General features: G+C 40.6%; 1 pseudogene; it reads right to left on the reverse strand.

Moving 5' to 3' along the window:
• The window catches only part of LOC132519129 (ATP synthase F(0) complex subunit C1, mitochondrial-like), a 65501-nt pseudogene extending 64224 nt beyond the window's left edge, over positions 1-1277 (reverse strand).
• Between the last annotated feature and the right edge of the window lie 21258 nt (positions 1278-22535).

Raw genomic sequence — 22535 nt, forward strand, 5'->3', positions numbered from 1 at the left:
ACGGACAGAACCCTAGGACAAATGGTGAAAGCAAAGCTATACAGACAAAATCACACACAGAAGCATCACATACACACTCACAAAAAAAGAAAAAGGATAAAAAATGTATCTTTGCTCCCAAAGTCCACCTCCTGAATTTGGGATGATTCGTTGTCTATTCAAGTATTCCACAGATGCAGGGTACATCAAGTTGATTGTGGAGCTTTAATCTGCTGCTCCTGAGGCTGCTGGGAGAGATTTCCCTTTCTTTGTTCTCACAGCTCCTCGGGTTCAGGTTTGGATTTGGCCCTGTCTTTGCATGTAGGTCGCCGGACGGTGTCTGTTCCTGCCCAGACTGGACGGGGCTAAAGGAGCAGCTCATTCGGGGGCTCTGGCTCACTCAGGCCGGGGGGGTGGGAGGGAGGGGCACGGAGTGCAGGGCGGGCCTGCGGTGGCAGAGGCCGGCGTGACGTTGCACCAGCCTGAGGCGTGCCGTGCGTTCTCCCGGGGAAGTTGTCCCTGGATCCCGGGACCCTGGCAGCGGCGGGCTGCACAGGCTTCCCGGAAGGGGGATGTAGATAGTGACTTGTGCTCACACACAGGCTTCTTGGTGGCGGCAGCAGCGGCCTTAGCGTCTCATTCCCGTGTCTGGGGTCCGCCCTGTTAGCCGCGGCTCGCGACCGTCTCTGGAGCTCCTTTAAGCAGCGCTCTTAATCCCCTCTCCTCGCGCACCAGGAAACAAAGAGGGAAGAAAAAGTCTCTTGCCTCTTCGGCAGGTTCAGGCTTTTCCCGCGGAATCCCTCCCGGCCAGCCGTGGCGCACTAAACCCTTCAGGCTATGTTCACGCTGCCTGTCCTCTCCCTGCGCTCCACCGGAAGCCCGAGCCTGCTCCCAGCCCCGCCCGCCCCGGCGGTGAGCAGACAAGCTTCTCGGACTGGTGAGTGCTGGTCGGCACCGATCCTCTGTGCGGGAATCTCTCCGCTTTGCCCTCCGCACCCCTGTTGCTGTGCTCTCCTCCGCGGCTCCGAAGCTTACCCCTCCGCCACCCGCAGTCTCCGCCGCGAAGGGGCTTCCTAGTGTGTGGAAACGTTTCCTTCTTCACGGCTCCCTCCCACTGGTGCAGGACCCGTCCCTGTTCTTTTGTCTCCAGGTATGTGGGGAGTTTCTTGCCTTTTGGGAGGTCTGAGGTTTTCTGCCGGCGTTCAGTAGGTGTTCTGTAGGAGTTGTGCCACATGTAGTTGTATTTCTGATGTATTTGTGGGGAGGAAGGTGATCTCCGCGTCTTACCCTTCCGCCATCTTGAAACTCCTCTGGAAATGATTCTTAAATGGAGTCTTATAAACTTGGGGTGGGGGGGCGTTTAGTAGGAAGTAGGTTATATAGATTGTAGACCTGGAGGAGGTGGGGCCTGGGAGTCGAGGAGGGGTCTTTCAGGCAGAAACACATGGTTGAAGGACCAAAAATTTAAGAGCCAATATGGCATGTTTAAGGAATTTTAAGGCACGCGGTAGGAGAGGAACCCGTAGACAGTGGACGGCTTGTCCACTGGCTGTCCAGATGATGTATGGCCTGCCGTGCTGTGGTGGCGGGGTAGCGTTGTGCTCCCGCACGGTCACATTGGTAGAAGACCCCATAAGTGGTGGCAGGGAGGCAGGAGATAGTTGGGAGCGTGTTGTAGACTCCAGGGGACAGACGATAAGGGCCAGTACTGTAGGAATGAGAGGTTAGATCCACATGATTCAGCAGTTCAGCTGTCTGGAAGTAGTGTTTCAAGAAGGTGCTGAAGAGTTCTAGCCTAAGAGAGAGTGAGAAATGATTGACCAAGATTGGAGTTACAGGTGGAAGAGTGGATTCAGGAGCAACACCTGATAGAGATGGATAATGGGTTCATAATGAGCTTGTGACGGAGGGTTCAGTTTAGGACCAATTGTGCAGAGGTGGGGGCTCGGGTGAGGAAAAAGAATGGGAGGCCCGGGTGCTGAGAAGGGGCTCGGTGTGGGAGGAATGGGGTAGCATGGGGGGTGAGGTGCTCTGGCTGGATTTTGATTATTTGCGTCTTTGTATAATATTACTTGTGTTTCTGATTGGGTGTTGAAGAGTTAGGTTGAAGGTATATAGACAAACCTCAAAAAAGATTTTAGTTTGTTTCTAAACATTAAGCTCCGAATGACACAAGTGTTGTTTTTGCAGTTCAGTTTCTTAATCCCACAAATACATTGAATAAGACAGGCTACCCACTCTCTGGGCACAGCCCGTGAACTTGCTCTCTGCACGGCTGCCTGACGTTGGGCAAGTTAATGATTTTTTCCCTCAGTTTCCTCATCTTAAAATGGGAAAATGTATTAAGCAGGGGGCTAATAATTACTCCTGTTTTCTCCATGAGTTGAAAATTAACTGAGAATGACAAAGGATTCAGGCAAACAGACAGCAAACAACTAACTGTAGTACTGAAAAAGCTGGGTGAAAGGATGTGGCTTAGATGTGTGGAAACAGTGAGCTTCCTAATTGTCTCTTTCTCTCAGTGGAGACCCTGGAATAGATAAATTGCACTGTTACCAGGGATACTTTCTGCTGGATTTTGTGAAAATTAAAAATGAGTGTCTGGACCAAGGGCTACCTTCCCAGATGGACACACCCCTGACCGCACGCCTCTTACGACTCCTGGTGGGTTGCATTGCCCTCCTGGGATCACCTCGGTGCCAGGCCCTCTGGCCCAGAGTCCTGTGTCCATCTGCATTCTCTTGGTACCTACCAGCCTGCTCAGACTGAAGTATTGTCCACATTTCTACTCGATTGTCTTTGTGCATTTTGAACACCTGCTGAGGCAACTTTCAGCTAAGTTGCCTGGCCAGGAAGCCCAAGCAATACCAGTTATAGTTTTTGGTAGTGCCCTGATGACAGGTTGCATAGGTTTTAAGAAGTCCCTCTATTCCTCTTTTGCCCTCCATAGACTGTGTTTTTAGAGCACAGTTTTGTAGAATATAGAATTTTTTTTTCAGGATGTATACATCAAGCTATAGCAGAAATACCTGTAACGATTATAGCTAATATGTCTCTAGTACTTACTGTGTGCCAGGCATTGCCATAATCGAATTACACATACTAACTTCACAACGACCCTATGAGGTAAGTATGATTATATGCAAGAAAACTAGAGGCACAGGAAGGTTAAGTGACTTATCCGACACCTCACACCTGGAGAGTGACAGCCAGTGTTCAGACTCAGAGTCCCTGAGCTTAACCACCAAGTTACCCATCTCTTCAAGGAAACAGCAAATGGTGAATAACAATGGATGCAGCAATCCCTCTGTTACCCTCCTCATTCTTTGCTTTCTCCAGCCCTCCTCCCAGTCTTCTAGTGCCCTCAGTGATTGTGTTTCATCTTTCTGAATAAATGGGAATGATTTGTCAGGTGCAGGTGTCTCGTCCCAGCCCCATACGGAACGCCTCTCACCCTCCATGCCTGTCCTCACTTTCTAACTCTGTTACCAGTAGGGGTTCTTCTGGATGACTGCACTCTACCTCTAGGCTCTCCACCTTTAAAGGAAAAGCAAAATTTCCCCATTATTCTATACTTTTGGAGAGATGAGAAGTAATGATGGTCGTGTATTTGTGTGTCTACGAGTATTGTGAATGCCATACCTTAATCCTTTTTTTTTAAATAAGCTTCACTGATAATATAAGACACCTATCCCTCCCATCTCCTCCTCCTTTTCTTTCCCCAAGAAGATGAAGTCCTCACCATAAGGTTCAGCAATTTTCAGTGAGTAATTCACATTGTGAGATTTTTACAATAAACTTTTTATTTTTTGGCTGGGCCACGTGGCTTGCAGATCCGACCAGGGACTGAACCCAGGCCCTCAGCAGTGAAAGCGCCGACTCCTAACCACTGGACCACCAGGGAATTCCCACACAGTGTGGGATTTAAAAAAAAATGTTCTGTGGCAATTGCATTTGGGAAGACCCTGGATTAAAGAAAGTTATACAGGCTCCTTTCCTTCGGAACTTTTCAGAACCTTACATGCTAATATGATTTAGAATCTTTTGTATGCTAATGAACATATGATTCTTTTCAGGGAGGATAGAGCATTCGTTCTTTTCCAAGTTAATTTGATAAAGGAACTTTTTTTTTTTTGAAAACATCTCATCGGCTAGTGTTCTGTAGAACGCAGCCTTGGGAAACACAGGTATGGATAATGAAGCACTCAACCAAGGAGATGCCTGTAAAAGTGACCTGAAATTGTCTTATCGTCTATCCACATTTTAGTAACTACATCTACTTTGACCTATTTTGTTAATTTTTAGACTTGAGAGTATTTAGACGTCTTTTAAAAAATATCCCCTGTGGGGGACTTCCCTGGTGGTCCAGTGGGTAAGACTCCGTGCTCCTAATGCAGGGGGCCTGGGTTTGATCCCTGGTTGGGGAACTAGATCCTACATGCATGCTGCAACTAAGAGTCCACATGCTGCAACTATAAAAGTAGAATAAAATAAAGGAGCCCGCATGCCATAATTAAAGATCCTGCATGCTACAACTAAGACCCGGCACAGCCTAAATAAATACATAAATAAATATTTTTTTAAAAATAAAAATTATCCCCAGTGGGAATGCTTGATGTGATGGGGGCAGTATTATGTAGAGTGCCCGGACCTTTGGAAATTGACCACCCTGTTGTCATTTTGATGGCCTTTGGAGGGATGTGAGAAGAGTCTCCTGTTGTCTCATTTCTGGGACTTCAATTGAGTAGTATGAGTGAAACTTAGATGTGGGTACTTGCCCAAGAGGTAAGTTAATGCGGGATCACTGGACCTCTGTTCAGCTGGCTCATTTCTATTTATACTCCCAACAGAAATAGATCATTAATATTTGGGGGCTTCACATCTTTGGACCATCGTTTAGATGTTTGATTTTCTTTAGACTATCTCTATCTAGCATTCTGGGTAAAATCACAGCCTTGAATAACTTAACTTGTTTTGTTTTGAGCTAAATAGTCTCAAATATACTTTTAATAAAATAAACTTGGTTCAAACACACTGTTCCCAGTGCTTTACAGTTCTCAGGGAGTAAGCTACAGTTCTTGCCAATGTTTCTGTGCTCTGGCTGTCGCTTTCTTTTTCTTTTTTTTCCTGGCTGCCTCTTAATAAGAAGTTTTAAAAAGGGTATTGTTAAAGACAAAATTATTCTGACACTTGTTAAAATGGTAAGGAAGACTACTTGGAACTATTATGAAAGATGTCAAGACTACAGTAATAGAAGTGAGAGATCAGGCTCAACTCTCAATATAGCGAAGAGAGCTGGGGATTTAGAACTAGTGAGCAGAGTGAGGGGGCCAGTGGATGGAAAATAATAAGAGGAGGCATCCAGAGGAGGAGGATTCTTGCTGAACTGACTTAGGATTCTTGCTGAAGGCAAGCCAGGGTGACTAGATATCAAGAATGGGAGATGAAGAATTTGCTCAGATATCCTGGGTGGGAGATTCTTTCTAAACTGACTTAACAGGATTCTTGCTAAAGTTGGGCTCTCCAGTCCCAGCAAGGATGGGGGTCAAGATTGAGGCTTAGTTGAGGGCTCAAAGGAACCTAACTAAATTTTGGTAAAGAGAGTCTTTGTCAATTAGAGCAAAAAAAAAAAAAAAAAAAGAAAATATTTTAAAAGGAGTGTGAACAATAGACATGTGATGTGGATGAAATTAGTCTTCTAAGAAATGGAGGAAGGTATTCCTCAGACTTACTGAGCATTCGTATTTCAAAAAGTTAGGAAATATCAAATCAGCAGTGTATGTAAGACAGTCTGCTTTTTGAGCTCACCGTAACATATTATGTAAAATGTATCTGTGCTACACTGGCCATAGCACAAAGGGCAGGTGCTCATGGTTAGGCTTAGGCAGCTTGAAAAATCATTAGGAAATATTCTTCCACCATGTTTAAATTCACAAGAATGTATTTGTCCAGAATTTGGCACCATGGGTATTCCGAGCCTTTTACACATTGTACAAGGCTCTAACTGGGTTTTTAAAAAAGAAATAACAAGTTTCTATGCTGTAATAATTTACTTAGTCACCTCCTACTGATTAGAAACAGAATAATAGAATGTCACCACTCTGAGTTGGCTGGCAAGTGGAGGAATATGGACAGTAAGGGTGCAGTGTTCCTCAAACTTTAAAGTGCATACAAATCCCCTGGAGGTTGTTAAGATGCAGGTTCTGATTCCGTAGGTCTGGGATAGGCCTTCAAATTTTGCATTTCTATCAAGCTCCCAGGTGATGCTGATTCTGCCGGTCCTTGGATGTGTAGCAAAGATCTAACTCAAAAGGAATAGCACTAAGTGCTCTTTCAAACTGTTTATTTACTTGTCTCCCCTAAAATTAAGATGAGTAGTTCTTAGTTTCAAAACATATACAAATTTGTAGGGGAAGAAAAAAAACTTTTAATCTACCGTTTACCTTCTGTTATTGAGATGTTCAAATTAGACTGAAACTGACAAAAAGGTTAACAGGAGAAAAGGCACACACATTTTATTTGATGTTAATAGTTTAATTTTAGGGTACAGAGCCCTTCATAGAAAGGAAACGAAGATCTAAAGAGGCAGTTAGCCTTGAGATCTCATATACCGTTTAAACAAAGAGTGATAAATTGTGGAGAAGTGATTAGACAAAGGAAAAAGGGTTTGGGCTCCTAGGGAAAGTATATTGGGGGAAAGTAAGTATATGGGAGAAAGTTATGAAAGATAAAATTTATTTTAGTAAGGTTTGTTTGTGCAGACTGATTTTGGTGTCATCTTTCTGTCTCCAGTAATAATGGTTGTTTTCCTTTTCCTGGTTTTGGAGAGGAAAGGGAGAACAACTTCAAAAAGGGAAATTTATGTTTCACTTTTAGGCAGATAGGGTGAGAGCAGAGATCTCTTTCTACATTCTACATTCGCTGCTTTTTAATTGCCTTCAGCTCAAAACAATTTTTATGCCAAAGTGGCATATTTGGGGGCAGCATATTTTGATCCCATTCACATTCTTGTCACATCATGAAGAAAATCAGAATTTTAATTTATTTATTGCTTCCAAGCAATGAAGATGACTGTTATTTCATGGAATGTCATGAATTATTTATAGATATTACTGCTTCCTTCATTCTAGGCAAGCTACTAATGAATGACAATATTATTACTCACAGAAATAAGGTCAATAAGAAAAATAATAACACTGTCATATATTGAGCACAGATTATGTGTTAGGCATTCTTTCAGGTGCTCTTTATCTATTATCTGTATTAGTCCTTACAACAACATTGCAAGGTAGATATTATTAAATATGTTTTGTTGATGGATGAGGAAATCATAGTTCAGAGAAGTTAGGTATCTGCAATGAAAGAAGGGAAATTTGAACTTAGATCTGCTAGACTTTTTTTTTAAAATTTATTTTATTTATTTATTTTTGGCTGCATTGGGTCTTTGTTGCTGCCCATGGGCTTTCTCTAGTTGCGGCGAGCGGGGCTACCCTTCGTTGCAGTGGGTGCGCTTCTTATTGCTGTGGCTTCTCTTTGCTGCAGAGCACGGGCTCTAGGCACGTGGGCTTCGGTAGTTGTGGCATGTGGGCTTCGGTAGTTGTGGCATGTGGGCTTCGGTAGTTGTGGCATGTGGGCTTCAGTAGTTGTGGCTCACGGGCTTTAGAGCACAGGCTCAGTAGTTGTGGCACACGGCTTAGTTGCTCCACGGCATGTGGGATCTTCCCGGACCAGGGTTCGAACCCGTGTCCCCTGCATTGGCAGGTGGATTCTTAACCACTGCACCACCAGAGAAGCCCTGCTTGACTTTTAAGTTGTTTCTAATCTATACGAGCAATTTTGGGGTTGGTAACGGGAATGATGTCAAGGTCTCTTATTTTTCCAGGAGGATTCTATTCTTTACACTCCATCTTAGTTCTTGTATTGACTGAAACAAAGGGAAAATTAGAAAAAAAGACCAGCTTGGCTTAATGATTTTCTTTAGGACTATGGCTGTATGTAATATCTTTGAGGACAAAGATGATTTAGAGAATATTTACCCTCTTATTGTCTTCCATGAAAGTTTCTCTTTTCTTGACCTGGAGTATTGATTCATGATTATATACTACAAATGCTAATCAATGAATTAACACACACACACAGGTATTTTCAGTAAATTGCTACGCTGGCAGCAAAGTCCGCTGCATAATTTTTGGTGAAAAACAACAAAACTTGATATATAAGCTAATATGTATAAAATGGATAACTAATAAGAACCTGCTGTATATATTTTAAAAAAAACGATATATAATCTGACAACGTTTAAAAACAAAACCCAAAGCAAAGGGCCTGACTGATCCTATTTACTGAAATGGACGTGCATTTCACAGCTTACTTAACCTTCAGAGGCCGTGCCTCTAGTCATCCAAGAATCCCACAGTGCTCATCTTGTCAGCAGTTAGTGGGATCAATCAAAGTTCAGCCACCAACCTCACACATCACCCGTATATATAGCATTCTTGTCTGTACTGTTTTATCATTTTGCTAACAAACTTGGAGATTATAGAAGTAAATGTAACTTCACAACCTTTATAGTAATACCTTGTTCTAGAGGGGGACTTACGTGTGGGAAATTTCCCTTTTAATTCCGTCTTCGTTCAGGAAGAACACAAGCAGAGGTGGGCAGTGGTGGGATGAGTGGCGCCCACCACTGGTCTCTCTTCAGAGTGTGGGCATTCACAGTTCTCAGGTTCTTTTCATGCACATAGTAGGTGCTATGAGTAGAGAAAGTGGGTGAGAGTCGTCTTCTCTCCCATCTACAACCTAACTACCATGTGACATAATACAATAAAAGCACGTGTTGGACCAAATTGTGTTCCATGAACATACATTTAATAGCGAGCTAGCACAAAAGCAGTCATACAACCTGGAATGCAACTTCTGGTCTCCACCCTTTCATGCTTTCCTGAAATCACCAACATATGGGAGGTCCATCTGAGGCAATGTTATGATAGTCTGGCAGCAGGGTTCCTAGTCCTGTATTTGGATCAGGTGGCAGAATTTTCTGTTATGTGACAGACACAGGAACAAATGAAGTTTTTGTCATAAGAGCTGTCTTAAAATTGTTATGCTGCTGGGCTGGACAGGTGCTTGACCCTGCAGGGCAGAGCTTTCCATCCATCATTTCCAGCCAGTCCCCATTGCCTGAGCACCACTCAGTTCACCATTAATAGATTATATCTAAGGCCCTTGTGTTCATTAATGACCCCTCTTGCACAGATTCAGAGGGAGATGACTGAAGTGTTTGCCCAAGCAACCTTGGGAATTTGGACTCTTGGTGAGGGTTTGTCCAGTGCCAGAAACCACCCCCTAGGAAACGTGATTTAGCTGCCCTCAGAGTGTGGATTAAAATCAGTGTACAACCACATTATCCCGCTGCCTACCCTGAAGTCTTTGAAGTAAATGACAGACAAGTATGTCTGGGCCAAGGGCTATGTAGTCACTGGGCTAAATAGTTCCTGGGCAAAGCAAAAAGAGAGAACTTCGGGGTTTTCTTAGCCATACTCTCTCAAAGAGCTATAGTTTTAAATAAGGTAATTATGATCATTTGTTTCAATATCTACATTAAAATACCATGCCTTTTAGACTCCTAGTACTCTTCTTTTGTGCTTTCTGCATTTGGGAAAGGGTAAGTGCAGGTCGGTCCAGATAGATGTCAGTCTTCCTGAGTTGTCTGGCCTCAGCATGTTCCTCCTCCCCACGTCCAGGAAGGCTCCAACCCTCAGCGGTGCTGTGCCTAAGCTTGTGCTCTTCTGTTGTCTCTTATTTGCTGCCAGCATATATGGCAGGAAGCCAGAGATTTTTGTTCTGCTGCCTGAAGTCTCCTTCATAAAGTCTCTGCTGAGCAGCAAGTGTGTGTGCAATTGGCATGGGGGCAGCTGCATCCCTACTCATCTGTGACCACCCTGCCTGGCCACAAGCCCTTTCTGGGGCTCCCTCTCACCTGACTGACTTCCGGTTAGATGGTTAAGAGAGTTAGCACTCTCCTGAACTGATAACCTTCATTGCTTGAAAAAAAATAATAATGAAAAGATGAAATTTTAGTTGCTTACTAAATTTGCCCTGGTTTCCATGATGTTTGTTTGCTCCCTAACAGATGTGAATTCACTGGCTGATCTGCCAATCATGGAGCAGCCATTCTCTACAGAATACAGAATACCATTCTCTACATTGGGTGGGTGGTATATCCCAGCAAATCTGATCCATTCTGTGGGGGAAAATAGCTGTAGTGAAAGGAAGATTCATGTCAGTGTTTCATTATTACAGCATCCTATCACTCAGAGAATAAAACATTTATTTGATTAAGTGCCATTGACTGTGCTTCCTTTCCCAGTCACTCTCTCCTCCCACAGTCTCTTGGAGTCAAATTTACCATGTATTGTGACCCAAGTTTTTAACAGAGGTTTTTTTCTTCCTTTTTTTTTTTAAAAAAAGTTTTTATTTGAATACTAAGAAATAATTGAGAAGGTCTGGGTTCTGGACCACCCCCCCACCCCCTTGCTACTAACTGGAAAAGATATTTGAACCCTCTGGTCCTTAAGTATCTGGAAAAATGAAGCGGTTAGAAAAAACGATTACTGGTATCTTTAGGTCTAAAATTGTATCACCATATAGTTACAACATAAGGCAATACTTGCTAAATTAGGAGCTTGTTTAAATATGTGGGTTTAAAAAGTACCAGTAGGATATTTAAAAAGTTAACATTTTAAAGTGGAAAGATTTTATAATGGCTAGTTTTTGGATGTGAGTTTTGCTTTCCAAGCTTGGGTGACTGAGGCCACTGGGATTTGGGGTCCTTAGCTATGTGGGCTGCCAAAGGCTGCAAAAGAATCGCTTCACTGTTAATTCTGGTGGACTTTTCTAATGGTAAACAAACTTCCTTTGACATGCACAAGCTTCCGAAGCAGTGCTTTCCTTAGGGAAGGTAGTTGCAGCAATAGGAGCAAAGCCTTTCCAGTTAATTCATTGGGTGAACATGAAAGCCAGGCATAAATCTTAGAACTGTGCTTTGCTGGCAGGCAGAGAATTCTCCCTGCACTCTGATGTGGGGATATGCAGGAGCCCAGGAGGTCCCTGGTAGGGTGCAAACCAATTAAGTAAGAGTCTTGAGCTGAAATAGCTTTTTATCATCTGGGTGAGAAGCCACAGATTTAAAGAAAAGAACTATTGTTTGACAAAGACCTAATTAGCTGGGCTACACTCTTTGTCTTCTTAGGGAAAAGAAAGGTTGAAATTGCATATGGACTACTAAATAAGTTGGAATTCCTTGAAATTTGGAACTTCTAAATCCATTTCTGAGGAATTTAGGATTCTCCCAAAGGCTGATCATATTTGACTAACGAGGATTTAGATTGAGACCCAAACTAAACATGTGGTTACTCTGATTTACTGAGGGTTGTTTAAATACCCTGTTTATTGCAGGCATGGCAGTGCACATATTTTAGCCTATTAAAGAGCATGGACTCTGGAGTAAACAATATGTGGGTTTCAAATTTGGCTGTACAAAAATTTCAGCTTTATAAATAGCTATTTGCTTTGAGGGGAGTTACTTGAATTACTTGAGTTTTTGTATAAAATGGGATATGTAAAGCGTTATTGAGAGGATTAAATAAAATTTAATGACATGGTCCGTGTCCCAAGGGACCTGATAGTGCTTCTAATCCTTACTTGGTATGATGTTTTAAAATGTAGCTCTTTCAGGGTGCAACATTTTATCATAAATGTGCATTGAGATAATTCTTTGTTAAAAACAAGCAAACAAAAGGTGGTGAGAGAAAACGGGGGAAGAATAGGGGGTGGTATTCAGAGCTATGTAGAGAACATAAAGAAAAATTTTCCTTATTCTATAATATAAGAGCATCAAGAACTTGGCACTGAGTTCAAATCTAGATTCCGATCTAGAGTGTGCCACTTACTAAGTGACTGGGGCAAGTTATTTAGCTTCTCTGCTTCAGTTTCCTCATCTAAAATAGTTAGTGTTGTCAAACCCAAGGTCAGGTTCCTGATGAACAGTGAGGTTAAACAAACTGAAACATCGGAGTTTGGAGCAGAGAAAGATTTATTGCAGGGCCAAGCAAGGAGAATGGGCAGTTCATGCTCAAAGATCCAAACTTTCTGGCTTTCAGGTGAGGGTTTTCAAAGATAGTGTTAAGGGAGAGGGTCGTAGGTTGCATGATCGGCTCATGGACCTTCTTCTGACTGGTAGGTGTTGAGGTAACAGGGTGATGTTTCTAGAATCTCAACCTTCTGGCTCCAACCAGTCTGGGGTCCAGTGTTTGTGGTTAGCATGTAGTCACCGTCCTCCACCTGGGTGGGAGTCTCAGTTTCTGTAGAACAACTCATCATCAGATGTATATCCCTTCAGGAGGAACTAAGTCCTGTGGCTTTATTGTCCTAATTATTAACTGCTTAAGCCTGCTCTTTGGAACTCAGGGGAGGCCTAGGAGACTAAAGCCTTTTTTCTTTTTTTTGCTACAGACAAGAAAGAGGGGGGCACGTAGGGGCGTTTGTACCTGGGAAGACCTCAAAGAATCCTGCTCAGTTTCAATCCCCATTTTCTTTGATACTCCTCAATTTTGAGGGGGAACAGGTGTGGGACAAGAAAGGGAATTAAGTTTTGGGTGGAGAGGTTGATCGTAAACTCAGCAGAGGAGCTCAGTTTTAGGGGGTCCTGGTTTCACTGGGGGTGGTTGTGAAGATGAAAGGAAATAAAGAATGGAAAGAAAATATCTGGCATTTGCCCAACACCTAGTAGAAGTTAAGGATCATCGTTACTTCCACCACTGGCATTAAACTGCTGAGCACTCAATATCAAAAATAGGAACAAGGAGATTTTATATGGTGGTATTTGACAGGCTTAAGGAATGATGCTTCCTCTTGGAATAAATTCATCTCATTATTTTTAGCATCCAATTATTACTTTTTGATTTCATAAAGAGATAGAGATGGTTTGTTCCATGAGAGCACTTCTAAGCTACATTTTTAAACATGCTTATCTTCCATGTGAAAGCTGGGCTTCATTATTTCTGGAGTGTTCCTGGCCGAGGCACATGAGAGCTTTAATTTTTGGAATGCTAACAAGGGCAGCTGTATTCCAGAGTCCCAGTGGTTTTTTATGGGATTTTTAAAAAAGCTCAGAAACAAAACAAGTGGAGGAAATGTTTATGGACTCTGATTTGAGTCTGCTTCCATTGAGAAGGGTTATTTTGCCTCAAATTAGAAGGCAATGAAATTAGTCAGTCAAATACTCAAATGTGAAGTCTTATGACCTAATCGTATTGTTTGATTAACAAGTTTTTTTCTTTTCAGTTATTTTACATATTTGATTTGGAAAACATTCTTAAGGCATGAGATAAATGTTTTTCCTATGAATAAAAAATTAAATGAAAACCATTTACTCTAGAGGATGCAGGCAATTCCAGAATTTGAATTTTCCTGTAAATACAGTTTGTATACATAAATGATCACATGTACCTTTAGTGATGAAGTAAAGATTTTGGAATTTATTAAATGCCTTGCCATTTTATAATTTCTTCTAATCCATGTTTATGTTTTTTTCCTAGAACAAAAGGTTAGTAAGCTATGTTCCCCCACCAAATATGCTATTTCATTAAAAAAATGATTTTAAGAGATATTAATTTATACATAGTTAGTGTGATTAACTATAAAAATCCAAGGGGTCTTTCAATAGAGAAAAAAGGCTAGGAGGAAGAGTGGCTATGTGTGGGTAGTGGAAACATTGGTGATTTAGAGTTTTTTATCTTTCAAATAGTCTCATTAAAAAAAAATGAATGATCATATATTACTCCCAAATTAAAAAGTCATAATTTCTAATTTTATGTAAGATGTAATAAATTCAATAGCCTGAGCTTTCAGCATTATCTTAAAGGTTAAAAAAATCTTGTTTTGGGCTTCCCTGGTGGTGCAGTGGTTAAGAATCTGCCTGCCAATGCATGGGACACGGGTTCGAGCCCTGGTCCCGGAAGATCCCACATGCCGCAGAGCAACTAAGCCTGTGTGCCACAACTACTGAGCCTGCACTGTAGAGCGTGTGAGCCACAACTACTAAGCCCACGTGCCACAACTACTGAAGGCTGCATGCCTAGAACCCGTGCTCTACAACAAGAGAAGCCACTGCAGTGAGAAGCCCGTGCACTGCAATGAAGAGAGTAGCCCCCGCTTGCCGCAACTAGAGAAAGCCTGTGTGCAGCAATGAAGACCCAATGCAGCCAAAAATAAATAAAGTAAATAAATTTTTAAAAATCTTGTTTGTTTATTTATTTATTTATTTATTTATTTATTTTGCGGTATGCGGGCCTCTCACTGTTGTGGAGCACAGGCTCTGGACGCGCAGACTCAGCGGCCATGGCTCACGGGCCCAGCCACTCCGTGGCATGTGGGATCTTCCCGGACCGGGGGCATGAACCCGTGTCCCCTGCATCGGCAGGTGGATTCTCAACCACTGCGCCACCTGGGAAGCCCCAACAGTTAATTTTTGATGTTAACACTGGTGTAAACTTTTAATGTATTTTTCCTCATGTTTATTATTATTTTTTAAAGAGATGGGAGCTTTGTGCTGTGGTCCCAATGTTAAATTATTAACTTTTTCTTAAAAGTTAAATATATCTAAAGGAAAACTATAGTCTTTTCTTTTTCCCTCACAATTCTACATTGTCTGCTGATAATCTTTTGTGGTGGTTTATCAGTCTTGGTCTGTGTCAGAATAGTTACTTCCTTGTAACTAAAATTACATAAATTGTAAATGAATCTAAGTTTCTGCAATTCAAATTTACTTTTCATACACTAAAAAATTATTTGTATTTCTATAGATCTAGCTATTTTCTAGATTCATGCTATACTGGATTTCTAAGTTCTCCTTTAATATACTCCAAAAGATCTTTTGTTTGTAATGTACTTCTTTTCTGCTTTCATAATAACTTTGTTTTTTGAGGGCTTTTAATTGTGTGTGTGTGTGGGGGGGGCATGCCACATGGCTTGCGGTCTCTCAGTTCCTCAACCAGGGATTGAACCTGGGACCTGGCAGTGAAAGCCTGGAATCCTAACCACAGGCCACCAGGGAACTCCTGAGGTCTTTTAATTTTTTTCTTCCATTTTTTTTCTGAACTCTACCAGTTCATGTTTTATCTCCTTTGAAAGTATTTCCCTATCTTCCCTAAGTACTTGTATTTCTACTTTGTGCTCTTATTTTATAAAGGTAATTACTTTTAAAAGTTTAAGAAAAATAGTATTAATATATACTTGATTAAATTTTATGTGTCTTTGGGAGCATTTTTCTGGTGAATACTCTTAATTTGTTATTTATTTCTTCCGTTTTCCTTCAGTTTTGCATTTTTTTGTATAAATACTATTTAAAAAAATTGAGGTATGATACGTATACCATAAAATTCACCATTGTATAGGCTACAATTCAGTGGTTTTTTTTAGCATATTCACAGTTGTGCAACTAACACCACTATTTAATTCCATAATATTTTCATCACCCCAAAAAGAAACTCTGTACCTGTTAGCAGTCACTCCCCATTCCCACTTCCCCCCAGTCCCTGGCAACCACTAATAAACTTTCTGTGTCTGTGGGTTTGCTTATTCTGAATGTTTTATATAAATGGAATCATATTGGGTTGGCCAAAAGGTTCGTTCATTTTTTTCCCATAAGATGGCTCTAGTAGCGCTTAGTTGTCTTTAACTTGATTCGAAACAATTTTGTTAGATTGTACTGTGGCAGGTGTCATATCAACATGCATTTAAAAAAAATTCATCAAAACTGGTGAATTTTTGTATAGCCATTTTAATGTTGGAAGAAAAAAGCCACATTTTTCAGCATGTTATGCTCTATTATTTCAAGAAAGGTAAAAGCACAACTGAAATGCAAAAAAAGCTTTGTGCAGTGTATGGAGAAGGTGCTGTGACTGATTGAATGTGTCAAAAGTGGTTTGCCAAGTTTCATGCTGGAGATTTCTCAAGCTGGATGATGCTCCACGGTTGGGTAGACCAGTTGAAATTGATAATGATGAAATCGAGGCATAAATTGAGAACAGTCAACGTATTCCACACGGGAGATAGCTGACATACTCAAAATATCCAAATCAAGCGTTGAAAATAATTTGCACCAGCTTGGTTATGTTAGTCGCTTTGATGTTTGGATTCCACCTAAGTTAAGTGAAAAAAACCTTTTTGACCATATTTCTGCATGTGATTCTCCACTGAAACATAACGAAAACGTTCCGTTTTTAAAACAAATTGTAACGGGTGATGAAAAGTGGATACTGTACAATAATGTGGAATGGAAGAAATCCTGGGGCAAGAGAAATGAACCACCACCAACCACCAAAGGCCGGACTTCATCCAAAGAAGATGATGTTGTGTATATGGTGGGATTGAAAGGGAGTCCCCTATTATGAGTTCCTTCCGGAAAACCAAACAATTAATTCCAACAAGTACTGCTCCCAGTTAGACCAACAAAGCAGCACCCGATGAAAAGCATCCGGAATTAGTCAACAGAAAATGCATAATCCTCCATCAGGTTAATGCAAGACCCCATGTTTCTTTGATGACCAGGCAAAAACTGTTATAGCTTGACTGGGAAGTTCTGATTCATCTACGATATTCACCAGACAATGCACCTTTGGATTTACATTTATTTCAGTCTTTACAAAATTCTCTTGATGGAAAAGATTTCAATTCCCTGGAAGACTGTAAAAGGTATCTGGAAGAGTTCTTTGCTCAGAGATAAAATGTTTTGGGAAGATGGAAATATGAAGTTGCCTGAAAAATGTCAGAAGGTAGTAGAACAAAATGGTGAATACATTGTTCAATAAAGTTCTTGGTGAAAATAAAAAAATGTGTCTTTTATTTTTACTTAAAAACTGAAGGAACTTTTTGGCCAACCCAGTATATTATATGACCTTTTGTGTCTGGCTTCACTTAGAATAATGCTTACAAGATTCATCCATGTTGTCATGTATCAGTCCTCCATTCCTTTTTATGGCTGAGTAATATTCTACTGTATACATACACCACACTTTGTTTATTCATTCATCAGTTGACACATATTTGGATTGTTTCCACTTTTTTGCTATTATTAATAATGCTACTATAAACATTCATGTACAAGTTTTCACATGGATATGTTTTCATTTCTGTTGGTTCTACCTAGGAGTGGAATTGCTAGGCCACATGGTAACTCTAGGTTTAATCATTTGAGAGATTGCAAGATTGTTTTCCAAAGAGACTGCATTTTCACTGGCAGAGTATGAGGGTTTTGATTTTTCTATATCTTCATTAACTCTTGTTATTATTGGACTTTAAAAATTTTATTATTTGACTGCATCGGTTCTTGGTTGCGGCATGCGGGATCTTTGTTGTGGCGTGTGGGCTTCTCTAGTTGTGGTGTTTGGGCTTCTCTAGTTGTGGCGTGTAGGGTCCAGGACGTGCGGGCTCAGTAGTTGTGGTGTGCCTCGGGCTTAGTTGCCCCACAGCATGTGGGACCTTAGTTCCCTGACCAGGGATCAAACCCACATCCCCTGCATTGGAAGGCTGATTCTTAACCACTGGACCACCAGGGAAGTCCCGGGACTTATTGATTAGAGCTGCCCTAGTGGGTATGAAGTGGTAACTCATTGTGTTTGTGAGGTTGAACATCTTTTTCATATGCTTATTGGTTATTTTTAGTCTTATTTGGAGAGATGTACTCATTTTTAAATTGAGGTTTTTGCCTTAACCACTGGACCACCAGGGAAGTCCCAAGCCACATATCTTTTATAAAAATAAAAATAAAAATAAATAAGTAAATAAAATTCTTAAAAAGAAAAAGATATGCAGCTTCTATCTTGTTCTGTTGGATCAGTACCTATAGAGCAAGCCACCTGCCTTGGTGTAGGGCACTCAAACAGCTCCACACCTGTAGAGGGATTCATCTGTTGAGGCACTGAGGCCTCCGGACAACAGCCATATGTGTGTCTTTTCTTGGAGGCAGATCCTCTTCCCCAGGCAAACCTTCAGATCCTTGGAGTCCTGGCCTGAGCTTTGACGCAATTTTGTGAGGGACCCTGAGACGGAACCACCCAGCCAAGCCACTCTCAAATCCCTGAGCCACAGGAACTGTGAAATAATAAATGTTTATTGTTCTAAGCTATTAAGTTTGAGAGTAATTTGTTACATGGCGATAGAAAACTAATGCAGAAGGCTTTTTGTTGTATACATTTTTATAGGTATTGAACTCTTGAACCATGGGAGTGTATTATATGTATAAACAAACACAGCAAGGGCAACTACAAAGGGAGCTCTGAAAATTAAATTCCTCCCTAAATCCCCCAATGGTTTCTCATTACATTTCGAATTCCTTGCACTTACCCAGTCTATGTGATCTGGTTCCACTTCCCTCTTCAGCGTCTCCAGCCAGGAGATACTTAGTGCTGGTTCCCCTGGACTTTCATCTATGTTCTGACATTTTGGAATTCCAGGATCAACAAAGATCAGCTTCTTGAATTGAAGCTCCAGCTGTATACCCTAAAGCAGCTCTTTAACAAAAGTGATATCCCCTACATATTACTAGCACAGTGGGACACACACACACACAACTTTATAGAGGTATAATTAAAATATAATAAGCTGTACATATTGAAAGCATACACTTTGCTAAATTTAAAATAAATTTGAAAACATCACCACAGTCAAGATAGTGAATATCCATTATGCTTAAAAGTTTCCTCCAAACCTCTTCCTCTCACGTCACCTCCTTCTTCTCCAAACTACTTTGGACAAATTATACTTCTTTGGGCAAATTATAGAACATTTCCATCATTACAGAAAGTTCTATTGGAAAGTGCTTGTGTAAGTCTGGTAAAGAATACCCCATTTTATTTTGTTGTAGTTAATATACTAGTTGTTTACAAAGTCAGTGAGCATTGGAACCTAATAGTGCAGGGAAACAATTCTATCTATTGACAGTTGTGATGAGATGGCTCTTGGGTTTTAGAGATCTGTTTGCCAGATCGGTTGAGATATAGTAAGTTTACACCATTGAGCAGAGTGTGAAATGCCAACAGCAAAGCATCATCTTCCTCCAGGAAACTAGCTTCTGACTGTAATTAGAAAAGTTAGCTTTATAGGTTGAAAGAGATTTGTAGTTTTTGATTGAGGTAGAAGAAAAACAAAACTTGCTGTTTCCATTTAATTATCACATAAAAATTTGATCAGAGCATCCCCTATCTGTATCCTCTGATCCTCTTTCCTTCTTCTCTTTTCTGTATTTGATTAGACCAGAGGCTGGTAACTTCCCTATAAATTCCTCAAAGAGATTGATGAATTAGGATCAGATTAGAATTCATGAATTAATACAGTCTTTTTCTGGAGAATAGCTCCAATTGTTTGTTTCTTGGAGAATAACCTCAAATCAGATGTACAGATAAGCTAAAAAAAGAAAGTAAAAGTTATGACTATGCCTAACATATAGAAATAACTACATATATGTAGTTTTTTACAATTACAGTTTTTTTAATAGTGTTTATTTATTTTTACTTGTTGACAGTTTGCTTTGTTTATTTATTTATTTATTTATTTATTTATGGCTGTGTTGGGTCTTCGTTTCTGTGAGAGGGCTTTCTCTAGTTGTGGCAAGTGAGGGCCACTCTTCATCGCGGTGCGTGGGCCTCTCACTATCGCGGCCTCTCTTGTTGTGGAGCACAGGCTCCAGACGCGCAGGCTCAGTAATTGTGGCTCATGGGCCCAGTTGCTCCGTGGCATGCGGGATCCTCCCAGACCAGAACTCGAACCCGTGTCCCCTGCATTGGCAGGCAGATTCTCAACCACTGTGCCACCAGAGAAGCCCCAATTACAGTTTTATTAACTTTTATATTTTAGTATAAACAGAATTCTCATTCTTCTTTATAACAATGAAAATATACCACACATTTTGTGTTATTTACTTACTGTATCGTGAATTATTATGTTATCAAATATGTTCTATAGCACAATTTAAAATAGCTAACATATACTGTTATTTAATGAAGTTTGAATATATCAGCTGCTGTGAATAAAGATATTTTTTTCTCTAAGCTTTTGACCCTTGAATTGTTTTTATAGTCCCACATGTAGGGAAAAATATACAGAAGTAATTGCCAGCAATGTTAGGGTCAATATTGCCAGCTCAGTTAGAAAAGAAGAAAATATTAATTTTTTTTAAGTTGCTGAAATATTCATTAGTAGTTTAAAATGTATTTTCCATCTCAAATTCTGAATGATGTTTACTAATTGGAATGGTTGGAAACCTGATCTGGGAAATGGAATCTGGCAGCTGATCGATGGTTCAGAACAATAAGAATGTTGGTTTAGGATCAGAATCAAAGGATGCTGTATCTAATTGAAACTTTGGGAAAATTTATGTAAGCAACATGGAATTATCCAAATTAGCATTAAGCAAGAATACCAGCTCTAATGCATCAATAATTGAAAGATTAAAAAACAAAACAAAGCAAAAATCCCTAGGTTCTGTTGATTTCATCACTTAATATAAGCAGAAAATACTTAATTTTTTTAGGAATTCTGAGAATATGAAAAATATTTCTAGACAAATTCCATGAAAATAAGTCTTGTACAAAGGATACAAAACTTTATTAGCTTTTAACAGAATACAGTAAGTGTTCACAAAGTCATCAAGCTGGATTAACCTATATACTCCTTTCCCCTGGAGAATATGCTGAATTTGGCCGTGATGTGCTGAATGCATGTGGCGAGTGACGACTTTCTGGTTTGCCTGGGAGTTGTGTGCGTACCCATAGTCCCTTGTGTTTCTGTCTCTTTGTATTTGTTATTATAGTTATGCAAACTGATTAAATGTTACATTGTAGATGAAACATATTTGAAATTAATGTTATTTGTATGAAAAATGGAATGCTTTGGAAAGATGATAAAAGTGAGTCAAGGGCTTCCCTGGTGGCGCAGTGGTTGAGAGTCCGCCTGCCGATGCAGGGGACAGGGGTTTGTGCCCCGGTCCGGGAAGATCCCACATGCCGCAGAGCGGCTGGGCCCGTGAGCCATGGCCGCCGAGCCTGCGCGTCCGGAGCCTGTGCTCCGCAACGGGAGAGGCCACAACAGTGAGAGGCCCACGTACAGCAAAAAAAAAAAAAAAAAAAAACCCACAAAAGTGAGTCAAGGTGGGCCAGAAAACTGTAAAAGATTAGAGAGAATTTCCTTTTATATAAATATAAATCATGAAGGGTCTATATTCAGATTGCCTCACATTTGGCTTGACATTTTTCCTCCACTTAAAGAAACTGAAATTTGAAGTGGAGAATATCCACTGAGGATGTGGTTTAATTGCAAGGAAGAAGACTTGGAACTCCGTATTGTAGATATGAAATTAAACAAGGGTTTTTGTCCCTTTGCAATAAATGGTGAATAAATGCACTTTTTTTTTTTTTTTTTTTTTTTTGGTGGTACACGGGCCTCTCACTGTTGTGGCCTCTCCCGTTGTGGAGCACCGGCTCTGGACGCGCAAGCTCAGCGGCCATGGCTCACGGGCCCAGCCGCTCCGCGGCATGTGGGATCTTCCCGGACCGGGGCACGAACCCATGTCCTCTGCATCGGCAGGCGGACTCTCAACCACTGCGCCACCAGGGAAGCCCTAAATGCACTTTAATTAAGTTAAAATAAAATATTTAAGTTACGTATACATCTTTTAAACTAATTCTCCGTTCTAACTTTTTCAACTTATCAGTCAACACCTGGACCTGATTTGCTCTAGATAAGGAGATAAGAGAGTGGACTTAACGCTGTGAGTGATTTTCAATAGAGATTTAAAAAAAAAAAAGATTCAGTAATGGTTCAACCAAATTTGGTCTCATTTCATAAATTCCCCTGAGTGACAATGAAAATGTGACTTAGACTCATCAGTACTTTTGGTAAGTAATTATAGGAAAACGAATTTCGTTTTAGAAACAGTGATCGACAACAATATAAATTTGTAATCTTTAAAATTCTCTCTAGTTGTCTTATCACAAAAATGAAAAGAACTGACCTATTTTGACTTAAATTATTAAACTTGTTGGTCTGTGGGTAATAGAATAAATTAGGAGTTTCATTTTTGTAGATCGGGGGTTGCAACTTTTCTGGTAAAGGACCAGATAGTAAATATTTTTGGCTTTGTGGATTATATGGTTACTACTCAATTCTACTCTTGTACCCAAAGCAGCCGTAGACAACATGTAAATGAGTCAGTGTGGTTGTGCTCCAGTAAAACTTTATTTATGGGCACTGAAATCTGGATTTCATATAATTTTCACATGTCATGATATGTTATTCTCCTTCAGATTTTCCCCCAACCATTTAAAAATATAAAAACCATTTTTAGCTCACAGACTGTTGAAAAAAACACATGGTAGGCTGGACTTGGCCCTTGGGCCCTCGTGTGCCAACCCCTGATCTATCCCTCATTCAAGTTATCCAACGTTGCCTTTTCATGACCTAATCAGGATGTTTCAGTAAAACAGAAACACGTTGTATTC

Source organism: Lagenorhynchus albirostris, chromosome 4 (genome assembly GCF_949774975.1).
Source record: "Lagenorhynchus albirostris chromosome 4, mLagAlb1.1, whole genome shotgun sequence".
Lineage (NCBI taxonomy): Eukaryota > Metazoa > Chordata > Mammalia > Artiodactyla > Delphinidae > Lagenorhynchus > Lagenorhynchus albirostris.